Consider the following 21,502-nt stretch of genomic DNA (forward strand, 5'->3'; position numbering starts at 1 on the left):
AAGATAACTGCAAGTTTGTATTGAATTAAAAATGGGAGATTGAAGCAAACTTCAATTTTAAATACCTGCTGTATCTTCCCTTCCCCAATATACTGTGTGCATATATTTAAATGATTTTTGCCACTGTGTTCTGCAAATTCTACATACCCAGTCTCCTTATGACGTTAAGTTTTGACGTTTAGGTTCTAGACACAGATATTTTACGAACAAGCAGGTCCATAAAAATGAAATGTGTTACACAGTGTACGTCACTGGCAATGAATCTTACCTTTTGTAATGTACTGGTCTCTAAGGCTATGTCTACACGTGAAGCCTACATCGAAATAGCTTATTTCGATGTAGCGACATCAAAATAGGCTATTTCGATGAATAACGTCTACACGTCCTCCAGGGCTGGCAATGTCGATGTTCAACTTCGACGTTGCACAGCACAACATCGAAATAGGTGCTGCGAGGTAACGTCTACACGCCAAAGTAGCACACATCGAAATAAGGGTGACAGGCACAGCTGCAGACAGGGTCACAGGGCGGACTCAACACCAAGCCACTCCCTTAAAGGGCCCCTCCCAGACACAGTTGCACTAAACAACACAAGATCCACAGAGCCGACAACTGGTTGCAGACCCTGTGCCTGCAACATGGATCCCCAGCTGCCGCAGCAGCAGCCAGAAGCCCTGGGCTAAGGGCTGCTGCCCACGGTGACCATAGAGCCCCTCAGGGGCTGGAGAGAGAGCGTCTCTCAACCCCTCAGCTGATGGCCGCCATGGCAGACTCCGCTATTTCGAAGTAGCGGGACGCGCAATGACTACACGGTCCCTACTTCGACGTTGAACGTCGAAGTAGGGCGCTATCCCTATCCCCTCATGGGGTTAGCGGCTTCGACGTCTCGCCGCCTAACGTCGAAGTTAACTTCGAAATAGCGCCCAACGCGTGTAGCCATGACGGGCGCTATTTCGAAGTTAGTGCCGCTACTTCAAAGTAGCGTGCACGTGTAGACACGGCTTAAGAGTCATGTCAAATGATCTGGCTGTAGGAACCACTGGTGTGGGGCAGGGGGGAGCAGAACCAACTAAAAATGTCATTTAACGCCTGAGCTGCTGCTGCTTTTGTAAGCAGTACTTTTCATTGCCTGGCCTAATAAGTAACTCAGTTGCAGGCAAGTAGTCACCACCTTGTTTGTGTGAGAGAAGAGATTAGAGCAACACTTTTACCTATGAAGTGGCAACCATGTAATCATTTGTTTTCCTAACACAGAAATGCCTGTTTTTAACACTCTGGAAAATAATTAACCATTTCCCCATTAGCATAAAATGACAATTAGTTCTACTGAAGAGTTTGAATTAATAACTATCTGCCTTTCAATAGTAGTCCCAACATGCAAACTGAAGTCGCTCATCTTATTACCTTCACTTTCTTACCAAAATGGTAGATTTCACTGGGGAAAAAAAAAGTAGAAAAAACCAGCACATACCAAAACATAGCTGAGTGTTTAACAGCAGAGATGACATAATATGGCACAGACTGCTCCAAGTATCAAGTGGTCAATAATGCTGCTCAGCCCCAAACTGCTTCCCAGCTAAAACCCCAGTCATTCCTCCCCCACACACACACCGCACATCAGCGGCTGAGCTCTGGTGGTTGCCCCTGCTGCTCTTTTGCCAGTCCACTGCTGCTGCCACTGCCTCCTCTGCATAGCTCCCTCCTGCCTGCCACCTGTAGGGTGGGCAGTCCCTACATTGCTATGCTACTAATGGAACTCAATTTAATTTGCTGAATGGCTGCCCATTAAACCTATTAAATTGAGTTCCACCGGCGTGGCAAGGGAAGGCAGGGAGCCAGCTGGAAGAGGAGTCAGCTGCAGAGAGTCAGACGCATCCTGAGGTGTAAATGGCTCCTTAAAGCAGGGGTGTCCAGGAGAAATTGAATGGATTTCCATCGCACCCCCCGGTACCTCCAGCCACCCCTCTCAACTCTAAATCAAAGCCCTTGCCCTCCCCCAGAGCCACACACGGCCAGGCCACCCCACACGTGTATATTCCACCCAACTCACTGGAGCAGCCATCGGTGGAGCCGGGGTCAAAGACACCAGGCCAGGCTTTCTGAGTCCTGTGTGTCATGCCACACCAGACCCTGAGGCAGCAGGAGGAAAGGAAGCAGGTGCCAGGGCAGTGTTGGCCCACAGGAATCGCACGGTGCACAGCTCCCACCTAGAGCAGCAGGAGCCGCGCTGGGAAGCAGCCGCTGGGGCAGCATTGGCCTGTAGTCACACGCCATGTGGCTCTCACTTAGAGCTATGGGAGCCACGCTGGGGAACTGCTGCAGGGACCCCCTCCTCCGCTGCCACCGTGTACTTGTGGTGGGGCACACGTGCAGGGTGGGTGAAGGGGCACCCCATGTGTGTGGCTCTGCTGAGCGGCATTTCGGCACACTGCACTGCCCCGTTCACCACCTGTGGCAAACAGGGAGTGTATTGAACACTGCGGCCTTAGAGAGCCATATGTGGCTCAGACGGCCACCCAGCAAGCTTTTAAAAATGGCGCTGCTGATGTCTTAACTGTGTCCCCCAAAGCTGTGGCACCTGAAGCAAGTGCCTCACTCACCTCACCCTTGCTATGGTCCTGTTCAATACTATGAGTAATAAGCAATGCTAAGGGCAGCTCTATACTTAGGGAGAAAGTCAACTTAAGATACATGACTCCAACCACAAGAACAGTGGACCTTAAGCCAAATTTCTGTGGCATCTCCACAGCTGGAGACTGAAGGGAGAAACTCTCTCATCGACTTGCCTTACTCCTTGCAACCCTCCGGAGCACCAAGGTCAATGGGAGAGCAATGAGCAATTGGTTTACTGTGTCCCTATTAGGCCTACTAAATCACCTCTCAGGAGATCAGTCTTCACAGACACAATCTCTGGTTAAGTGTAGACAAGTTTGAAGACAGCCTAGAGCTTTGTTCTACAAAAGTGACCTCTGCAGATAAGGTTAAGGAGTTAGTGGAAGCAGTAAAGGCTCATACATATAGTCTTCAGGTCCTGCATTTAGATCTTGATGGCAAACCAACAGAGTCACAACTTCACTGTAGCATTGCTGCCAATTTTCTAATCATACAAAAATGAACACCTCTGCTCTCTGCCCTACCCCTTCTGTGGTCCAACCCTCCATTTACTCCATCCCCCTCCCACTTTCACTGTCTCTCTCCCACCCTCACTCACATCCATGGGGCTGGGACAAAGGGTTTGAAGGCAAACTGGGAGAGGTGGAGAATGAGGGGTTTGGGGTGTTCAAGCCTGGGACCAAGGGGTTCAGAGTATACGAGTGGGCTCAGGGCTGTGGTTGGGGTGCAGGAGTGTATGAAGACTCTAGATGGAGGTTTGGGGTCTGGCATGTGTCAGGGATGAAGGGTTTGGGATATGGGGGTGCTTAGGGATGCAGCAGGAAGTTGGGGTGTTGGCTGTGGGAGGGAATTCTGACCTGGGAGGGGGGGCTTGGGGTTTGAGCTCCAGCTGGATGTTGTTTACTTTTAGACAACTCTAACTTACTACTGATAGATAATTTCTGTTGAACAACTTCCATCACAAACAAAACAAAAAAGCAGTCGTACAAACTAGCATGGCTACCTCTCTGTTACAATGAATATAATTTATCTTTGTTTGGACAATAGTAAGTGGCAGTTGTGAGATAAAGGATGTCTAAGGAAGCAGTAGGATTGTACAGAACCCATTAATAGATCAGCACTCTTATTAGACAGAAAAAAATAGATGGTCAGACAGGAATATAAGGATCTAATGCATTAATTTCTGCCCCCCACCTATGGCACAATGAGATTTGCTCTACATTAGATAGCATGAGCAAAGAAGCATAGCTTGCTGGCTAGACTTCTGGGTTGGTTAGAAACCAAAAGCAACTTAGGTGTACACTGAGAGTGCAGTTGTATCTGGTTCTTTTGTTGGGATTCATTATTTATAAACAACTCAGCATATGGTAGATGCTTCATGAGCAAATAATGCATAATGCTGTTGTACTGCTTACAATTTAAATACAAGTTGTGAATAAGAAAGAGAAACAAAAAGTGGGAACAGTTAGGGGAAAGGGAGAGCAGGAGATCAGAATGGTCATGTGATATGTCCTGTGAATGTCTTGAAATTACTATGAAACCTATTCATACCCAAACACATTGTGGGGAGATGGTAGCAAGAGGCTAATCTGACGTAATGAGGAGGGAAAATACAGAAAACTGGGACTGGCTGGGAAGATAAAGAGGTAATAACTGGGGAAGTGGGACGTGAACATAGGGAAGAGGATGGATGAGTAGAAGGTGAAGTTAAGGATCAAGGAAATTAAGATAGACAGGTGTTCTAGTGAGACTGTCAAGGCCTTTGGAATCAATGCCACTGGTTGTTTGCTCTCTCTGTAAGAGTCAGTGTCAAGCAGACTTCTGTTGACTAGATATAGCATAGACTTTGATGTCCAAAACTGTGATGGCAGTAGCAGTTGTGGAGGCCTCCAAAAGCTCTCAGGACTGTAGAGCATCTCCCCACAAATCTACAGGCTTGTTTAGGCTTATGGGCAGGCAAGACACATTCTAAGGCCAGCATTCCAGATCCCTGTGGGGACACAGTGGCCCTGGGCTCAGTGCCCTGTTGCACCCCTTCTGCTGCTTCCTGTTTGCCACTTCTAATGTATTGCTGGCTGGTGGCAATACAAGACTCCACGGTATCTGAGGCCTTTGGCCCTCTGCCCTCCTTTGGCCTAATGGAGATCTGGGTATTCATGGGGAGACAGCACTGAGGTTAGTGTCCTTGAACCCACTTTCTTTGTGCTTCAGAGGAGAGTAAAATCACCCTTTTCTCTGCACCCAGCTGCCTTGCTCCATGACACGCTCTCTCAAACGCCAATCAGAACCACTGAAGTGAGCGCCTATCAAAATGTTGAAGGACAGCAATGTCTTATATGCCATGTACATAAAATTAACCATTGCCCCAAGATGCAACTTGGTTCCGGGCAGCTGGTGCTCTGAGGGATTGAACAAAGTGCATGCAGTTTATAGCTTTTTCTCTGTAAGTATACTACAATCAAAAAAATTAATGGAATAATCACTAATGTTCTAGCACAGTGTTTCCCAAACTTAAAACATTCACATACCCCTTTTGGGACTTCAGCTTTACTGGCATACCCGCTCTCCCAGTGCCATCCAAGAACCTATCTCCCGATTTTTAATAATTTATTTTCTGCCTTGTACCCTTTAAATCCTTTCACATACCACCAGTGTTACGCCTACCTCACGTCGGGAAACACTGTTCTAGTACACTACTGAACTGCACTGAACATGAGCAAAACACCAGCATTTGCTGTGAAACCACCATTTGAAAAAAAAAAAAAACTTTTACAACTTACAAAATAGAGAGAGAGTCCATATCGGATATAATTCATATCGTAATTTTAAAGCAGCATTTCATGTTAATCCTTTTTTGGATACTTTGACTCCAGCCAATGACTAAAGTGTGCACATGAGGAATACAGCAATCGGACAATAAAGACTCAGGAGTCCTTAACACGTCTAGACACATCTGACGAATAGAGGATCCTGTGCTCCTTCTGGGCCAGCCACATGGACAGCCACAAAGCATTCTCAACATTGCAATAGAAGCAGTCTCACCGCCCTCTGCACCCCCACATACAGCCTCTCCAATGTCAGTGGGACTCCAGCCTGCTGCAAGATCACAATGCAGCCTCAGGACCCCAATTTACTGGTAATTAATATTACTAACTAAGGAAAGTTTAACAGGCCAGGTTCTCCAATCCGCTAAGTTCACTCTTGACATTCTCTCTTGGGAATTTCCCTTGCTTTTTGGGAAATTTGTACTTGTGTAAAACTCTGTGACCCATTCCAGTTTTACAGACTGGAGTGGTGTCATGCTGTGTAAGTGGGAGGGAAAGGTACAGCACCCAGCTTAGGAAGGTGAGCTAGAAGGGCATGGCTGAGCAAGGCTCCACTTCACCTTGTTACTTGTTGGTGGAAGCTCTTCTGCCAGCAGAAGTAGTTAAATTTTCATTCTGTGATGTTTAAGTTTTCCAGGGACTAGAGAAAAAGGAGACACATACGGTCAGCTCTGTCAGCCTCTCCTCTTTATGCTTTGTTTGAGCACAGTGGAAAAAACTGAGCTTTAAGAATGTTTATGATGAACAACTAACTACTTGTATCTCTTTATTTAATCTAGCTGTTGTCACGGGTTCTACTGCAAAATGTATAAAAGGATAAACAAACTAGTGGTGATCGCAGTTGTTTTGAAGGATGTTCAAACAAAAATTCAATCACTACTACAATAAATTAATCATGAATCACCTTTATTATTAATATCGTGACATCACCCATGGTGAGTTTAGTTTGGAGTCCGAGTTATATTTTTGCTTAAACAAACATCTAAATAAAGAGGCTTTATTTTATAGAACATAATTGGAACATTTTCCCTAATTTTCTGTTCCGAAGAAGAAAGTGTTCATAAGAGTCCAGCTATTAACCTAAGCAAAACCAAATGTTTCTCTATTATTGTACGAGACCATGTTTCTTTTATGAAACAAGAATGTCTCTACAGCATCAGACTGAGTGGCAAACAGAGAAGATGTACGTCTGCTGGGGACTGAAATGAAAAACATGAATAGAAGTAATTTCCTGTAGCTTGGCAGGAATATGTATATGGCTGATGAACAACTGTTTTAGCAAATGTTCAATAGAAGGATCCAGAATCCATAGAGGAAATAGCATAACAACTGATGTCTGATTTCATTAAGATCAGTATCACTGCACTGCTCAATTATTGTGGTATATTTTAGGAATGTTACTAATGTGTTGATGACAGGCTAAGATGTATAACTTACAAGTAGCCACCTTTAAGGTAAGGCCAAAAAAGCGAGCCCAAGGTTGTATGCCAGAGAAAATATAACAATTATAGCATGTGTCAACAAAAGTTCATGAGTTTCATTGTTCTTCTGGCTATAGAAAAAGCTGTCAGTTGGCACACTTGCTAGAAAAAAAAATCTTCTTTTAAACATTCACTTCTAGTTTAGGACTCAGAGATTGCTTGTCTGATTAATGGAAGAAAGGTAATTTAAATAACTTCCTTTACAGATAGGTTACTGTCACCTGACTTTGGTTCAGAGTTCTCCAAACTAAAGTAACATGAATTTGCTATTAAAGCAATTTGTTAATAATCCTGAATTAAATGCTCTTTGACTAAATCATCTGCTTGGTCACATTGAATGTATTGGACAATAAATATTTAAGCCGATTTGACAAGCAATGATTCAAATCAATCACTTGTCAAATCAGCCAAGGTCCTTCCCATTTCCAAGTGAGCCTCCTGATTTTAACTAGAAGGATGGAGTCACAAGAGAAGGCTCACTGTATTACATACGTTTCTGCAATTCATAGACTTTCAGCTGTGCAGGATATACCTGTGATGTGACAGGGCATAAAAAAGGATTGTGGGCTCCACTCTATTTCAGCCTAAACTAAATTAAAATGCTAGGACTCTAATTATAAAGAAGAGGGTTGACCTAACAATGCAAGACAAGGCCAAAATGAATCCGTGGCGTATTTTCCTTCACATTTTGCCACAGAGTGATTTGCTAAGCTTACAGCACAGATGTTTTAAATAGGATATACCTTATGTGCTAGAATATTTTATATTTGTTCCTTTCAAAAATGTGTACTAATTTAGGGAAGGTTATGTTTTCTTTTTGTGAAGTAACAGCTCCCACAAGCTCAGCTGCTGCTTTTCTTTTTTAAATGGGCAATATCTGGGAGGCATGGCATGGGCTCCCATAGAAAGTTTATCTTACTGTAGTTTTAGGAGAAGACGGTCTACAGATGTGGGAGTTTCCCAGATGTGCACAGAGTAGAAACTCAATTTTTGTCCCTGGGTATTCATTTGCCATATAAATCTACTAACACATTCTTATCTGTTATGTAAATAAGATGAGGAATTCCAATAGTGTATCAGTGTTCTACAACAGATGGTATAGTGAGATTTACCACACCATTACATTTAATGGGTTTGAATTCATTTGGATTTCTTGATGTTCACTCTGTCCTCCTCTTAGCAGCAAGTGTTGCCAATGTTCCTGATTACATATGATTTGAGAGAATGTTTAAAGAAGAAAAAAACCTTTACCTTAGAAATATGACTATTTTCTGTCACACTTTAAAGTGTATATGCATTGCATTTCACAGGATTTATGTGTCCTATGAGAAAAGTATATTTAATGAATATTCAGCATATGTGAAGTCATTACGTTCTACGATATTTTGTAAATATCAGATTTTCACTTAACTGTTTTTGTACTAGAAACATTATATATTCAATTCGGAAAAAAATGGGGTTTTCCTCCATTACATCAGCATGGACAGAGAAAACACACTGAGAATTAAAAATTATTCTGCTTAGAAAATGATCTTTGGAATATTTATAGTTAGGATTTTCCAAGTCAGAAAAAAAAACAGTAAAAACAGATTTTTTCCCCCACTAATAGATAAATTATTTTCCAATTAAATAACACTTCCAAAACTGTTTGAAATATTAAGTAGCAGGGTAGAATCCTGGCTTTTTCTAGTGGATGGGCTTTTCAAACGATACGGTTAAGAGTGCCTCAAACTGCTTCTGTCACAAAATCACTGTGTGACCCAAAATGTACACAGATATTGCATATAGTCATACAGTCACTGAAGTTTCTAAATTCTCCCATGTCTACTTAGCAGTCTAGCACTTGTACAATACCACATAGTGCCTAAGGATGTAAACATAGACTTATTATAAATATTGTGACATTATTGTTACCACTCTGGTATTAAGGACCAACACAATTTCCTTTATAGGATGATGGAGATAAATAGATGAAGATGAAAGTGGGTTATTCAACAACTTCCCCCAAAGTGCATGATTTTTTCAATTAAACAAAAACTGTTTTTGAAATCTGTCCTCAGACATACAACTTATAAAACATGTAAGTCAGGCAGCTGCTTGGCAGTAACGTGGTCTTTACTGCAACAGTGATAGGAACAATGTGAATGAAAAACTTAATTAGCACAAAATGCAGCAAGTGTTGGACTTTTCTCCACAACGTGACCATGCAATAATATTACCTGTACTGCATGAGCTGGTTTAAAAATGTGGAAAATTCCACATATCTTGAAATGAGTTTTCATTCTGAATTCCAACAAATAATTGAAATATAATCTTTTTTCATAGAACAGAAAGTTTTGAAAACAAAACAAAACAAAAAAAACCTTTTGATTCAGGAATTGGTAACTTTGCTCTAAAAATGGAATGTTTCAACAGTCCTAAATTAAAATGTATCATTTCATGGGTGATATAGTCCAGTCAGGAGCCAAGTCCCTGTAAGAAAATGGGGACATGAAGTGTTCAAAGTACACCTTCCGCAGGGCATTGTGGCAGCTCAGGAAGATAGGGTGTCAATGTGCTCTGAACCAAAATATTTTGTTTCCATTTCCCCCAAACCAAAAGGGCAAACACACACACACACACACACACACCCCAACAAGGCCTACATTAAATTTGCTCATGAAATCTATTTCTCAGAAACTGCATTTTCCATCCCAAATAAAGACATTTTGATGGAGAATTTTAGATCAACTATACTGTACAGAATTACACACTACTTTGATGTCACAGCACAACACAATCACTACATGCTGTCTGCAAACAGACCATTGTTGCTTTTACTTTGGATGCACAACTTGTAAAAAGGCCTGGCTGCAATGGTGAAGATGCAAAAGCACACAATTAGAAGTCATGCCATAGGCTTATTGATTCTCATTAAGACATTTTTGTTGCTCATCAAGCTTCTTCTACCAAATGCAGTACACAGCTTCCTGTTATCATAACAAAGCATCTGAAGAGCTTGATTGCACCAGGAAAATGGGATGTGCCTGAATGGAATTGCTTCTCAGACAGCCACACAGAAAAGAGAAAATCAAGTCCTCAAAATTGACGTAACTGAGTGAAATGTTGACAGACTAAACCAGGCCAAAAAAAAAAAAAGTGGGATGAAGTCAGAATAGGGTTGCTTCTCAATAAACCTTATGAAAAATAGATTAAACAGAGACATATGGAGTAGTGCTCTCTTTTGCTATAGCTAAATCAATGGTTAACGTTTGAAAACTAGAAAGAAAAAGTTATTGTAAACCAAATTTATCATACCTCTTTTTTGTTAAAGCATAGCAAATAAGAGTTTGTAGGGATGAAAAAATACACCTAATGGAAATGCCACTTTAAAACAATAAAGAAATATTAAAAATCATTTTTAAAGTTATCCAAAATAAAAAAAATAAACTTCATAAAACTATTTTTGGAAAATACAATCATTTAAATAAAGCATGTACGTTTTCCTTTTATTCGAAAGGAAAAAAAAACTTAATTGAGTTAAGGACCTGAGCAATGCCAGGTTGATTTATACAGTGTGGAATGTCTATATTTAGTTTGAAAAAGGAGGAAGCTACAGAGGGACACAGAAGCAATAGTACTACATTTTAGTTGACTTAGGAGGTATCTATTTTTGTGTCTGGTAATTACTGTTACTACAGCTCAAAATTCGGCTTTGAATTTTTTTTTTGTTTAGTTGGGGTTTTTTTTGTTAAAATCTGTTGTCTGGCTCTGCATGGCCTCAAGGCTAATGGCCTGGCCCAACTCCTTTCAGCTTCAAAAGGAGCTTAAAATCAGGTCCCTGGTATTTTATATTCTTATTACCTGCCTTCTACAGAGCCACACACACACAATTTCCTATGCAGCTTTCCATTGGCACAGAAGTCACTTCTTGCATCATAAGAGCTATTTATGGCTGCCAGAAGCGCTAGGAAGTCATTTCATATTGTTTTTAATTGTGAGGAATACACCATTATTGTCTGTGTTTCCAAGGTGAAATAACACTATACAAAAGCTGTAGGACTCTGCTGAAGCTAACCTTCTTCCAGCAAGAACTAAAATCAACACATACATACAGAATTCTGAAACTGGCATATACATTGGTGACAATAACTTTACCAAACTGAAATGCCCTACTTTTTTTTTCCCCACCTTTACCAGATTAAGGGCAAAAGAGCCAGGATGAAATAATTAGATTTCATTACCACCAGTTTCAACTAGATTAAAAATTTACATTAGATTTATTTTAACACAGTTTTAAATACGCAACTGACCTCTTGCGAGAGAGGATATGAACAAGACTAAAAATTTGGCATGATATCTTGGGAGAGCAGTTTTGCTCATAGGTACAGTGGCAAATCCTTTTTCTGGGCACACTTGCCCGAACAAAGACTAGTTTGTTTTCATTCTGTGTGACAGTCTGCCTTATAATGTTTGAAATATCCTGTATCAGAGGGGATCTATATGATTCATAAGCAGATGAGTGGTATTTAAATACTCACTGAAAAGTATTAACAAAAAGTTCAGATAGCTTTGAGAACACAAGGCTAGATATGAATTTAATGTATTAGGAGAATGTGCTAAGAAGTAAACAGTCTTTGAAATCAGTGAAATTAAGGAATTTGAGAATAAAGTCTGAAAGTCAGAGTCCTGGATGTTGTATAACCACTTTGTGCTGCATCACCAGCAGCATCTGGCTATAGGGATAGCAAAACAAGCCTGGCAGGATCACCCCTTGTGGTGTGGACCTGGTATAACTAAACTTCTTCCGCCTCTGTTGCTGCCCCCGAGAACACAGGCATATTCAAGACTGCCATGTGTTCAACATCCATTTTGGCCCTTTGAGGCCATTGGGAACTCAAAAGTAATTTACAGCAGCCTTTAAGGCTCCTCTTATTTACACTTAGGTATTTATCTTCTGATCTGGTACAACAGCAGTACCTCATGATCTCTGGAATTTAAGTTTCATTATTACAAACACACACATATGGTGTTATTGTTGGTAGCTTTGAAAATAGCTTCATTCACAGAATCTGCAACACGTTTGTGAGATGATAGTAGAGTTTAGAAGTCACTGTTATTTTTACTGCTCAGAGCATGAAAGGAAAGAGGATCATATTGTAAAGATCTATACCACCAACTGTGAGTGACAACTCAATTTGGCCTCCAAATGAATGGTCTTGAGAAGAAGCCAAAGTTCAAGGAGTGTAGCAGAGCTCAGTGGGCATCTGAGCCTTATACTGAGGAACAAATATCAAGAAGCCTAGTGGGTCATATTTAGCTCATGAGCAAAAGCCAAATGTGAAGAACTCAGTAGAATCCACTGATGTATGACAAACTCAATAGGTCATTTTCTGACTCTAAAAGAGCCTGTGGGCCTTTTCAGGTTTACCTAGTTCTAATTTCGAGTGGCATGTGGCAACAAATATTCTTGAGAAAGACCCTCACAATTCCCATTAAATAAAAGACAAATCAGAAGAAGTTGCTCATGTTCTAGCCTTGCAAGATTGGGCCCTTCCTTGAATAAAAAAACTTTTTTTCATTCATTCATCAAAAAAGTTATTTCTTCTAAATTTTTAGAATATCAATAGGTGTTATTAGTATAATTATTCTGACAAATAAATGCATCAGAAAATGGTAACTTCTTTTGAAGGGGTCAAACAAAAAATTCCGTACTCATGTAACTTTTCATGAGCTCAGTAGAAGTTAGTAGGATTGAACAATTGGGACATATTAATTATAAAATCACAAGAATTTTAGGACCCCTTAATGCAATGAACAATCTAAACAGACTTCAGAGTGGTAGTTGTGTCAGCCTGTTTCAGCAAAAAAAAAAAAGCATCATCATCGTCAAACCACCATGGGCTCAGTACCCATTGGTGTCCGATGCCCCCCTCACTATTTCCTTCCATCTTTCCCTTTCCAGCACAGAGTAGCTTGGTTTCTGCAGATTAGCTCAGCGCCAATTTACTATATCATCTATCCATTCCCTGTGGGGTCTGCCTCTCCTATTTGAGCCATCCATTATGGTCGAATACCAGGGTCTTGATTTTTCATTCATCATTCATTTTCCAGATATGCTTGAATAGCTGTAACTGCCATTGTCTAACCTTCTGCATTAGGGAAAAAAAACCCCAAAACCAGCAGTCATGTAGCGCTTTAAAGACTAAAAAATTAATGTATTAGGTGATGAGCTTTCGTGTGACAGACCCACTTCTTCATCTCTATAATACAAAAGATCATCACTTAATTGTTTTGTTAGTCTTTAAAGTGCTACATGACTGCTGGTTTGTTTTGTTAGAATACAGAATAATACGGAGACTGTTCTGCAGTAGGTTCTTTCAGCTGTATCTTCCTATATAATTCCGCACTGATGACTTCTGCATCCATCCTATTCTCAGTATCTTTTTATAACAACTCTTCTCGAATGCCAATATTCTTCTCTTCGAATCTTTCATCATCATCATCCATGTCTCACATCCATACAACATGCTGCTGAATACACACTTTTCAAGACGTTCAGCTTTGTCCCTAAGCTAATCACTTTGCTTTCCCAGATCTTATCCATCACCTTCAAACTCGCTCTGGCTTTCACTATTTTAGTTTAAAAGTCTGGTGGTACCTTCAAGGCTAACAAATTTACTAGGACATAAGCTTTTGGGAGGTACACCTCACCTTCTCAGATGCCTGAAGTAAAAGAAAGGGAGGGATATATCTACACCACCACCACCATCGCAGGACCTAACCACATCAGCCATATTATCAAAGGCTCATTCACCTGCACATCTACTAGTATGATTATATGCTATCAGGTGCCAGTAATGCTCTTCTGGCATGTATATTGGACAAACGAGACTGCCTCTATGCAAAATAATAAATGGACACAAATCAGACATCAATAATGGTAACATACAAATACCAGTGGGGCAGCACTTTCATCTCCCTGGACACACAGTTACAGACAGGTAAGTTGACATTCTTAGGCAAAAAAGCATTAAAGAAAGACTGCAACAGGATATTGCCAAGCTGGAAATCACATGCCAACTTGACACCATCAGAATGGGTCTGAATAGAGACATAGAATGGCTCTCTTATTACAATCAGTAATTTCCCCTTCAGCTATTCTCAGCTCTGCATTGCTGTTGGACGTGAGCCACATCCACCTGGATTTAACCAGAAGAATATGCTTTCATTGTGAAAGTGATAAGAGTCTTCATGGGAAAACATTTCAAGTCACAGAAGGCCAGATTTTAAATTTTTTCCCCTCAAAAGGTATTAGTATTTTACTCCATGAGTAATCCCATCTACTTCTAAAGAACTCACTGTAGAGGAAGGAGCTATTCCGGTGTGGGAAAGAAAAAAAAAAAAGTATCAAAATCTGTTGTGAGGTAATTTCTTGTACTTTGGAAAAACTGTTACTTTGCAGCACAATAGGGAGTAATGACATCTCTTAGCAATTTTTAATCATAATTATTTTGGTTCTGGTGCTCACTACTTTGGCATTTATGTTTTTGAGTCTATTATTAAAAGTAAAAAAAAAAATCAAAAAAAAAAATCAGCTACTAGATCTGTCACTTTTTTGAGATAACAACACTAACTTCCTCCAAAAATTTCCAAGTTTTATTACATTTTGCATGTAGTTAGGTGCAAGATAAATTTAAGTCATGGACTGATCCTAGAAGCTTATAAATCAAAAGGCACCACAGGTACCCTGTGTTCTTGTTCGTTTGTCCCCAGGATTTAGATAGGGGGAAAAAAACCCTTAAAAACAGGAAAATAATATACTGTTATTGTTGATTAGCTGACTGTAGTCTCCTAGATACAGAAGATTTCCTCCTTTTGCACAGCAGGCATGTGCATGACTTATTCAGACAAAGCCCAATTTTGAAAAGGTTAAATTTGATCAAACTGATTAAATAAAGATTTTTCCCCATTCTATCAAGACCAGTTTTATGTTTACTGGTTATAAATCTGTTTCCCAAAAGGCACATGGCACAAGTCATTTTCTTTCTTTATGCAGCCTGGAAGTGAAGGAGCTATGATTTCAAATTAGGACACAAATCCTTTCACCTACACATCTAAAATATATTAAGCATACCTCTCAATAACATTTTCCTTTTCCAGCAATAAAGGAAACAAGTATAAATTAATCTGACAACCCACTCTGCTTCACACCTAACAGCACAAATAAAGCATTTAGTTTAAGAAATAGTATAACCACTTTAAGTAGAAGAACAAAGGGTCTAAAAGAAAAAAGTCACAGAAGTGACGACTTGTCTCGTGGTCAAAAGTTGGTCTTGATCCTAAAAACATCTGCAACCATGCTTAACTTTGGACTTCAACGAGGCTACTAACATAGGTAAAATTAAATATGTGCATCAGATGTGCATAACAATGGGGTCGTATCAAGGCCCATTTCTGGGACTTTGGGTGCATCAAACTCCCACTGAAGTGAATGATAGTGAAGAGCATTCAGCACTTTGCAAGATCAGACATTTAGTTTTCACTTGTGCTGACACTAGTTTTGGGAGTGGTTTTTGACTCCCTACCATAAAACAAAGTTTCACCTCTCTAACCTATTGCAGGTATCATAGGGGTAGCTGAGTTAGCCTGTATCTTCAGAAACAACAAAAAGTCCTGTGGCACCTTATAGACTAAGATATTTTGAAGCATAAGCTTTTGTGGACAAAGCTAGTCTTTGCCCACGAAAGCTTATGCTCCAAAATAGCTGTTAGTCTATAAGGTGCCACAGGGACTTCTGGGTATTATAATAGAATTTGTACATAGCCATTGTCTACACAGAGATGCTTATGAGCATCAATATGCTTTTGTGATGTCTGGGGGATATATTAAACTTTTTACACTATAGATCCAGATTTATATTCAATATCCATAGAAACCAGTTCTAAACATTTGCATTAATGGGTTGTATGAAATAGAACACAAAAACGTTAAAGCTAATATTGTTATCTCTGCTTTACACTTTAATTCTCAATAGCTCATCCCAAGCAGCAAATCATTGTAGACTTCCTGGCATCAACCACATGGCTTCACTGTCTCTAGACAGTCAGAGTCAAATGTGTTTGCCAAAGCAATAAACTATCAACACCACTCATCTACGCCCACAGACATTGAATATTAAAAATGTAATCCTATATATGTTTTCCATTCTGAAGAAACAGACTCATGAACAGCAAAACATCGAAGGCTGACTACTGGTAATTATCTTCTGTATAGGTGCCATGAGCCACAATGAAGTCTTTCTACTTCTACATCAATTAATCTTACAACAAGGAGATGGCAACCTGCTTCAGACAGACGAATTCAGCCTCCATGCTACCTTACCCCAAATGCTTTAAATGTTTTTAAATAAACCAAAAGCAGGAAGCTTGCTAAACAGCCAGTGGGGCCACTGGAAAATTGAGATGATAAAATGGGCACTCAAAAGACAATAAGGGCACTTCACAGAAATGTAATACATTCTTTGCTTCAGTCTTTGTGGCTGAGAATGTTAGGGAGATCCCCAAACCCGAGCCACTCTTTTTAGGTGATAAATCTTCGGAACTGTCCCCGACTAAAGGTATCATTAAAGGAGGTTTTGGAAGAAATTGATAACAGTGATAACTCACCAAGACCAGATGGCATTCACCCAAGAGTTCTGAAAGGATTCAAATGTGAAATTGCACACTATTCACCATTGTTTGTAACCTATCCTTCAAATCATCTTCTGTACCTAATGACAAGAAGATAGCTAATGTGACATCAATCTTTAAAAAGGGCTCCAAAGGCAATTCTGGAAATTACAGGCTAATGTCAGTACTGGGAAAATTAATTGAAATTATAGTAAATAGAATTATCAGACACGTGGATGAACATAATTTAATGAGGAAAAGTCAACATATTTTCTCTAAAGGGGAATCATGCCTTAATAGTCTGCTAGATTTCTTTGATGGGGTCAACAAGCATATGAACAAGGGAAGCCTATGGATATATTGTACTTAGATTTCCAGAAAGCCTTTGAACAAGGCCCCTTAAAGGCTCTAAGTACAATAAGCTGTCATGGGATAAGAGAGGATGTCCTTTCATGAATTGTTTCCTGGTTTTTAACCAGTTATCAAAACCATGGATTAGTCAGTTTTCAGAATGGAGAGAGGTAACAAGTGACCAATCCTATTCAATATAGTTATAAACCTTCTGGAAAAAGGGGTAAACAATGGAGGAGGCAAAATTTGCCAGTGCTCCTAAACTGTTCAAGACAGCTAAGAGCAGGGCAGGCTGTGTAGAGCTTCAAAAAGGACCTTACAAAACTAGATGATTGGGTAACAAAATGGCAAATGAATTTTAATGTTAATAAATGCAAAGTAATGCACATTAGAAGAAATAATAATGTTGGTATTGAAGGCTACAGCCTTGTTAGGAAAGATAGACAGGGAAAAAAGGGGGGAGGTGTTGCCTTATATATAAAAAATGTACACACTTGGACTGAGGTGGAGATGGACATAGGAGATGGACGTGTTGAGAGTCTGTGGGTTAGTTTAAGAGGGGTAAAAAACAAGGGTGATGTCCTGTTAGGAGTCTACTACAGGCCACCTAACCAGGTGGAAGAGGTGGATGATGCTTTTTTTAAGCAACTAACAAAATCATCCAGAGCCCAGGATTTGGTGGTGATGGGGGACTTTAACTATCCAGATATATGCTGGGACACTAATACAGCAGGGCACAGACTATCCAATAAGTTCTTAGACTGCATTGGAGACAATTTTTTATTCCAAAAAGTTGAAAAAGCCACCAGGGGAGAAACTGTTCTGGATTTGATTTTGACAAATAAGGAGGACTTGGTCGAGAATTTGAAGGTGGGAGGCTGCTTGGGTGAAAGTGATCATGAAATCATAGAATTCACAATTCTAAGGACTGGTAGGAGAGAAAATAGCAAAATAGAGATGATGGATTTCAGGAAGGCAGATTTTGGTAAACTCAGAGAGCTGGTAGGTAAGATCCCATGGGAGGAAAAACTGAGGGGAAAAACAACTGAGGAGAGTTGGCAGTTTTTCAAAGAGACATTATTAAGGGCCCAAAACCAAGCTATTCCCCTATGTAGGAAAGATAGTAAATATGGGCAAAGACCGCCTTGGCTTAACAAGGAGATCCTGCATGATCTCAAACTAAAAAAGGAATCCTATAAAAAATGGAAACTGGGACAAAGAATGAACACAGGCAAATAACACAGGAATGCAGGAGTAAAATTAGAAAGGCTAAGGCACAAAATGAGCTCCAACTAGCTACAGGCATAAAGGGTAACAAGAAGGCCTTTTACAAATATATTAGAAACAAGAGGAAGACCAAGGACAGGGTAGGGCCATTGCTCAGTGAGGAGGGAGAAACAGTAATGGGGAACTTGGAAATGGCAGAGATGCTTAATGACTTCTTTGTTTCGGTCTTCACAGAGAAGTCTGAAGGAATGCCTGACATAGAGAATGCTGGTGGAAAAGGGGTAGAGTTAGTTTTTGAAATAAAAAAAGAACAAGTTAAAAACCATTTGGAAAAATTAGATGTCTGCAAGTCACTAGGGCCTGATGAAATGCATCCTAGAATCCTCAAGGAGCTGATAGAAGAGGTAGCTGAGCCATTAGCTCTCATTTTTGGAAAGTCATGGGAGACAGGAGAGATTCCAGAAGACTGGAAGAGGGCAAATATAGTGCCCATCTACAAAAAGGGGAATAAGAACAACCCAGGAAATTACAGGCCAGTAAGCTTAACTTCTGTGCCAGGAAAGATAATGGAGCAGGTAGTTAAGGAAGTCATCTGCAAGCACTTGGAAGGTAGTGAAGTGATAGGGAACAGCCAGCGTGGTTTTGTAAAAAACAAATCATGTCAAACCAACCTGATAGCTTTTTTTGACACGATAACGATACTCGTAGATAAGGGAGAAGCAGTGGATGTGGTATACCTAGACTTTAGTAAAGCATTTGATACGGTCTCGCATAATATTCTTATCGACAAACTAGGCAAGTCCAACTTAAATCGTGCTGCAATAAGGTGGGTGCATAACTGGCTGGCTAATCGCACCCAGAGAGTAGTTGTTAATGGTGCTCAATCCAGCTGGAAAAGCATAACAAGTGGGGTTCCGCAGGGGTCTGTTTTGGGACCAGTTCTGTTCAATATCTTCATTAATGATTTGGATATTGGCATAGAAAGTACGCTTATTAAGTTTGCAGATGATACCAAGCTGGGAGGGTTTGCAACTACCTTGGAGGATAGGGTCATAATTCGGAATGATCTAGATAAATTAGAGAAATGGTCTGAAGTAAACAGGATGAAGTTTAATAAAGATAAATGTAAGGTGCTGCACTTAGGAAGGAATAATCTGTTTTACACATACAGAATGGGAAAAGACTGTCTAGGAAGGAGTACAGCAGAAAGGGACCTAGGGGTTCTAGTAGATCACAAGTTAAATATGAGTCAACAGTGTGATGCTGTTGCAAAAAAAGCAAACATGATTCTGGGATGCATTAGCAGGTGTGTTGTGAACAAGACACGAGAAATCATTCTACCGCTCTACTCTGCGCTGGTTAGACCTCAGCTGTATTATTGTGTCCAGTTCTGGGCACCCCAATTCAAGAAAGATGTGGAGAAATTAGAGAAGGTCCAGAGAAGAGCAACTAGAATGATAAAAGGTCTGGAGAACATGACTTATGAAAAAAGGCTGAAAGAATTGGGCTTGCTTAGCTTGGAAAAAAGAAGATTGAGGGGGGACATGATAGCGGTTTTCAGATATCTTAAAGGGTGTCATAAGGAGGAGGGAGAAAACCTGTTCTTCTTGGCCTCTGAGGAGAGAACAAGAGGCAATGGACTTAAGCTGCAGCAAGGGAAGTTTAGGTTGGACATCAGGAAAAAGTTCCTAACTGTCAGGGTGGTCAAGTACTGGAATAAGTTGCCAAGGGAGGTTGTGGAATCTCCCTCGCTGGAGATATTTAAGAACAGATTAGATAGATGTCTATCAGGGATGGTGTAGATAGTGGTCGGTCCTGCCATCGGGGCAGGGGACTGGACTCGATGGCCTCTCGAGGCCCCTTCCGGTCCTAGTGTTCTATGATTCTATGATTCTATACATACAAAATGATTGAGACTAATTCAGCCATAACAACTCAATGTGCTGTAGCAGTCAAAAAGCAAAAAACAGACTGCTAGGAATCATTAAAAAAGGGATAGAGAACAAAACAGAAAGGCCATGGCTACACTAGCCCCTCCTGTCAAAAATGCTATGGTAATATAGCACTTTCAGAATATGCTAATGAGGCAGTGTCATGAATATGCAGCACCTCACTAGCATAATAGAAGCCACATGTACTCTGAAACTGCTGGCTTCTAAACGCATGCCACCTGTGTAGGTGGGGGCCTTTCAAAATGACCCCACTGATTTCAAAAGCCCGTTCTTTCCAAAATCACATGGGAAGAAGGGGCTTTCAAAATCCAGGGGGGGGCATTTTGAAAGGCCCCCAGCTACACGGGCAGCGTGTGTTTCGAAACCAGCAGTTATGAAGCATGCGTGGCTGCCATTATGCTTATGAGGCACTGCTTATTCATGACAGTGCCTTATTAGCATATTCCAAAGTACCACATTACCGTACCCTTCCAGAAGGTGGGGCTAGTGTGGCCATGCCCAAAATGTTATTACTGCCATATAAATCCATGGTATGCCCACATCTTCAATATTTCATATTGATGTGGTTGCCTCATCTCAAAAAAGATTTATTGCAACTGGAAAAGGTTCAAAAGGCAGTTTGGAATGGGTGCCATATGAAGAGAGATTAAAAAGACTAAGACTTTTCAGCTTAGAAAAAAAGAGATTAAGGAAAATAGGATAGAGGTCTATAAAATCCTAACAGGTATGGAGATAGTGAATAAGGAAAAGTTATTTACTTGTCCCTATTACATAAAAAACAGGGCTCACCAAATTGAATGTATAGGTAACAGGTTTAAAAACAAGCAAAAGGAAGTTTTTCTTCACACAGCACACAGCCAGCCCATGAAACTATTTGTCAGAGATGTTGTGAAGACAAGGCAATTATCAGCTCAGAAAAGAACTAGATAAATTCATGGAGGATAGATCTATCAATACTCATTAGCTAGGATGGGTGGGAATGGTGTCCCTAGCCTGTTTGTCAGAGGATGGATGACAGGAGAGGGAATCACTCAGTGATTACCTGTTCTGTTCATTCCTCCAGAGCATCTGGCATTGGCCCCTATCAGAAGGCAAGATACTCTTCCCCACCACCCCCTTATGAAATATGCTTACTATTATAACTCAGAGGCCCTGAAACCACTAAGGAGAGTGAAATCTGCTCTACAGCCTTAGCTAAGAGAGAGTTGACTTTTAGATCATGCAGTAGGGGCTAAAGCCATAAAGTATCTAATATTCCAGGTCCAGTCCCACCTGCCAACAATCTGAGTCCAACAGCTTTATGCTCTGTATCCACAGTATTTATCTACATCTATGGTTAACAGCTGTGCGTGGAGAATTCAAAGCTCTCTCTTTTCTGTCAGCAACACAAATATAGCCACAAT

This window comes from Carettochelys insculpta, chromosome 10 (genome assembly GCF_033958435.1).
Source record: "Carettochelys insculpta isolate YL-2023 chromosome 10, ASM3395843v1, whole genome shotgun sequence".
Lineage (NCBI taxonomy): Eukaryota > Metazoa > Chordata > Testudines > Carettochelyidae > Carettochelys > Carettochelys insculpta.